The sequence below is a fragment of the Tachyglossus aculeatus genome, chromosome 12 (genome assembly GCF_015852505.1).
Source record: "Tachyglossus aculeatus isolate mTacAcu1 chromosome 12, mTacAcu1.pri, whole genome shotgun sequence".
Classification (NCBI taxonomy): domain Eukaryota; kingdom Metazoa; phylum Chordata; class Mammalia; order Monotremata; family Tachyglossidae; genus Tachyglossus; species Tachyglossus aculeatus.
In genome coordinates, this window is record NC_052077.1 from 814,271 (window position 1) to 819,266 (window position 4,996).

At 45.0% G+C, this 4,996-nt stretch overlaps 1 non-coding gene across 1 annotated transcript; it reads left to right on the top strand.

Annotated features, from left to right (window-relative positions):
* Positions 1–507: 507 nt before the first annotated feature.
* Positions 508–645, top strand: LOC119936032. Its single transcript, XR_005453627.1, has one exon. It is a non-coding gene; the product is annotated as a small nucleolar RNA SNORA7 (small nucleolar RNA).
* The last annotated feature ends 4,351 nt before the right edge of the window (positions 646–4,996 follow it).

The window sequence follows — 4,996 nt, forward strand, 5'->3', positions numbered from 1 at the left end:
GATAGTATCCCACTGCTTGCTCTTTCATTAGTCCTTTAGACTGTTGGGGAGGTGGCAGTTTGTGGTGGAGTTGCTCAGCCGTGAGGAAGAGGGCTACACAATCAATCAATGATACCTACTGAGCAGTTACTATATGCAGAGCATTGTACTAAGCACATGAGAGAGCACAGTAAATTATAGTTGGAAGATACAATCATCCTCAAGGAGTCTGTAGTCTAGCGGAATAGTTTGTTCAGTCAATCAGTGGTATTTATTGAGTGCTTATTGTGTGCAGAGTACTTATTAAGGACTTGGGAGAGTACAGTATAATAAAGTTGGTAAACCCAATCCTTGACCTCAGGGAGCTTGCAGTCTAGAGGAATCAGTCAATGGTATTCACTGAGTGCTTAATGTATGCTTGGGAGAGTACAGTACAGCTCAGTTGGTGGACACCATACCTACCCTCAAGGAGCTCACAGCCTAATGAGGAATATAGGCAATAAAATAAATTACAGGTAAGGGAAGCAACACCTTTCAGGGTCACACCTGGAGAGTTTCCAGTACTCTATCAGTCTTGGATACGGGAGGGAGAGTCAAGCAGAGGCCTGCCCATTCCATTGTTAGCTTGGACCGTTGCTAGTGAGTGGAAGACAATCTGCTACAGTCAAAACTCACCCATGCTGGGCAGCAGCAGCATGGGAGAAAGTCGAGTTTGGAGACTCAGGTTTTCTGTGCAGAAAGAGGCAATGGTAAACCACTTCTCTATTTTTAACAAGAAAACTCTATGGATACTGTACCAGAACGATTGCAGATGAAGATAGGGGGGGTCTGGGAGAGATGTGTCTGTGGTGGCACTATGGGTCAGAAACAACTCGATGGCATAAGACAAGAAAAGGGAAGCAACTGATTATAACAGTATGTTCATATGATACCATTATGTGATGGAATCAAATGTCTGAGAAAATCCTGGATGAAAGATATATTTTCCATCCTCCTTTTACCCTGGCTAGGCTTTGCTGTCTAACTGAACCTCTGGGCTCCCAGAACCTAATATCATGGTACCTCTTTCCTTCTCATATTTTCATCATTCCCTGAATCCATGGTGCAGAAAAAATGATTCCGCTGTCCTGTCCAATGGGATTAATTAGGCTCTGAATTCCCCAATCTGTTCCTCAGGGAACACTGGGACAACAGTCTCAGAAAAAGCCATGAAATAGATCTGATCAACAGATTCTCTGTCTACTCATTCAGTGAGTTTCAAAGACCAAGGACAGAGCCTTGATCCGCAGCCTGGAGCAGTGTTTTGATGTGATATTAAGAGAATGAAAGAAAATGGTCTCCATCTCCACGGAATTTCAACCCCCCTGCACCAGAGAAGCTTAAATTCATTTTCAGCTTCCATATCCATTTTCCTTATTCTTCAGTTGGGATCACTGGGCTAGTAGGCAGGGAAGGGACCCATTGACTGGTAAAAGGATCCAGTCAATAAATCAATGCCATTTATTTAGTGCTTGTTGTGTGGAAACCACCATACTAAGCGCTTGGGGGGATATAATGCAGTACAGTTGACAGACTCGTTTCCTGCCCACAAGGACGTTATGGTCTAGAGAAATTAGTCCATTAATTAATCAGTGATATTTATTGAGTGCTTACTCAATGCTGACTGCTTACTCTATGCACAGCACTGTACTAAGCACTTGGGAGAGTACAATATACCAGAGTTGGTAGACTCATCGCTGTTACCTGTTTTCTAAATCTGCGGACATCTGCACATACTGTGGGGTAAATTCACCTTTGGCTGTTTTCTATTGCACAACCGTGATTTACAGGCTGGAAGAAGGCAAAGTAGGCATTGTAGGAACCTTTCTCTGGGAATGCCATGGCTCAGGAAGTCAGTTAATCAGTCCATAGTACATATTGAGCACTTACTGTGTGCAGAGTACAGTATTAAGCTCTTGTACAGAGTACAATATAACAATAAACAGTAATATTCCCTGCCCATAACAAACTTACAGCGTGGCATAGTGGATAGAGCATGGGTCTGGGAGTAAGGAAATTGTGTGTTCTAATCTTGGGTCCACCACATGTCTGTTGCGTGACCTTGGGCAAGTCACTTAACTTCTCTGGGCCTCAGTTTCCTCATCTGTAAAATGGGGATTGAGACTGTGAGCCCCATGTGGGACAGGGACTACGTCCAACCTGGTTTGCTTGTATCCACTCCAGCACTTAGTACAGTGCCTGGCACATAGTAAGCCCTTAACAAATACCGCAATTATTGTTATTATTATTAGAGGAGGAGACAGGCATTAAAATAAGTAAATAAATTGCAGGTATATACTTAAGTGCTGTGGGGCTGGAAGGGGGGTGAATAAAGGGAGCATATCAAGGTGGCACAGAAGGGAGCAGGAGAAGAGGAAAGGAGGGTTTAGTCAGGAAAGGCCTCTTGGAGGAGATGTGCCTTCGATAAGACTTTGAAGGCATTGAGAGTAGTTGTCAGATATGATGAAGGAGGGCATTCCAGGCTAGAGGCAAGACGTGGGTGAGGAGTCAAAGGCAAAATAGATGAGATCGAGGTACAGTGAGAAGGTTAGCACCAGAGGAGCATCAGAGGAAGGACCAGTCAGACACAGTATTGAAGGCATAGGCATATGTAAGATGACATGAAATGTCATCAGTGGTTCATCCAGCCCCGATCAGTATTATTATTATTATTACTATTATTATTGTTACTACATTTGTTAAGCACTTACTATGTGTTAAGAACTGCTATAAGTGCTGGGTTAGGTACAGGTTTATCAGGTTGGATGCAGTCCCTATCGCACATGGGGCTCACAGTTTAACTAGGAGGAGAACAGATATTTATTTACTCTGCATTTTACATTTGAGGTAACTGAGGCACAGAGAAATTAAATGACTTGCCCAGGGTCACACAACAAGTAATTGGAAAAGGCAGGATTAGAATCCAAGTCTTGTGACTCCGAGGCCTGGACTCTTTCCAGTAGGACATGCTGATTCTCCAAACTCTGTTTTTTGTCTCTAGTAACACAAAAAGATCTTTGGGAGAACAGTATTATAGTTGCTTTCCTGAACCTCTTTCCAACAGTTAAATGTGTGCTTTCTAACAGCTTCTTTTTCTCCTCTACCTCATTAATTTTCTTCATCGTCCCTGACTAAGCCCTCATTTCCCCTCCCCACCCTCTCCTCAAAATTCATTCATTCATTCAATCGTATTTATTGAGCACTTACTGTGTGTAGAGCACTGTACTAAGCGCTTGGGAAGTACAAGTTGGCAACATATAGAGATGGTCCCTACCCAACAACGGGCTCGCAGTCTAGAAGGGGGAGACAGACAACAAAACAAAATATATTAACTAAATAAAAAAAATAGAATTATCAATATGTACAAGTAAAATAGAGTAATAAATATGTACGAACATATATACAGGTGCTGTGGGGAGGGGAAGGAGGTAGGGCGTGGGGGTGGGGAGGGGGAGAGGAAGGAGAGGGCTCAGTCTGGGAAGGCCTCCTGGAGGGGTGAGCTCTCAGTAGGACTTTGAAGGGAGGAAGAGAGCTAGCTTGGTGGATGTGCAGAGGAAGGGCATTCCAGGCCACGGGGAGGACGTGATCTGGGGGTCGACAGTGAGACAGGTGAGAACGAGGTACAGTGAGGAGGTTAGCGGCAGAGGAGCAGAGGGTGTGGGCTGGGCTGTAGAAGGAGAGAAGGGAGGTGAGGTAGCTGGGGGCGAGGTGATGGACAGCCTTGAAGCCGAGAGTGAGGAGTCTTTGCCTGGTGTATAGGTTGACTGGTAGCCACTGGAGAATTTTGAGGAGGGGAGTAACATGCCCAGAGCGTTTCTGCACAAAGGTGATCCGGGCAGCGTGAAGTATAGATTGAAGTGGGGAGAGACAGGAAGATGGGAGATCAGAGAGGAAGCTGATGCAGTAATCCAGTCGGGATAGGATGAGAGATTGAACGAGCAGGGTAGCGGTTTGGATGGAGAGGAAAGGGCGGATCTTGGCGATGTTGCGGAGGTGAGACCAGCAGTTTTTGATGACGGATTGGATGTGGGGGGTGAACGAGAGAGCAGAGTAGAGGATGACACCAAGGTTGCAGGCTTGTGAGATGGGAAGGATGGTAGTGCCGTCTACAGTGATGGGAAAGTCAGGGAGAGGGCAGGGCTTGGGAGGGAAGATAAGGAGTTCAGTCTTGGACATATTGAGTTTTAAATGGCGGACAGACATCCACATGGAGATATCTTGAAGGCAGAAGGAGACACGAGCCTGAAGGGAGGGAGTGAGAGCAGGGACAGAGATGTAGATTTGGGTGTCATCAGCATTGAGATGATAGTTGAAGCCGTGGGAGTGATTGAGTTCACCAAGGGAGTGAGTGTAGATAGAGAACAGAAGGGGACGAAGAACTGATCCTTGAGGAACCCATACAGTAAGGGGATGGGAGGTCGAGGAGGAGCCCGCAAAAGAGACTGAGAATGAATGGCCGGAGAGATAAGACAAGAACCAGGAGAGGACAGAGCCTGTGAAGCCAAGGTTGGATAGTGTGTTGAGAAGAAGGGGGTGGCCCACAGTGTTGAAGGCAGCTGAGAGGTCGAGGAGGATTAGAATAGAGTAGAATATATCATTTATGCATATTATTTATGCATATCCATATCATTTATGCACTCAGATCTTTACTCCTTAAGCACTTGAAATTCATCCCACCATTAATCCCAGAGCATTTATGTACATATCTGTAGCCTCCACCATTTCCACTGTCTGAAATTGAACTCTCTCTGCCCCCTCTAGATTGTAAGCTCCCTGTGGGTAGTGTTTTTTTTCTACCAACTCTATTGTACTCTCCCAAGCTCTTAGTACAGTGCTCTGCACAGAGCAATTGTCCAATAAATATCATAGATTTATTGACTGATTCCTCTACACTGTAAGCTCTTTGTAGTCAGGGAATTTGTCTACCAAATCTGTTGTACTTACCCAAGCAATTGGTACAATTCACTGTACAAAGTAA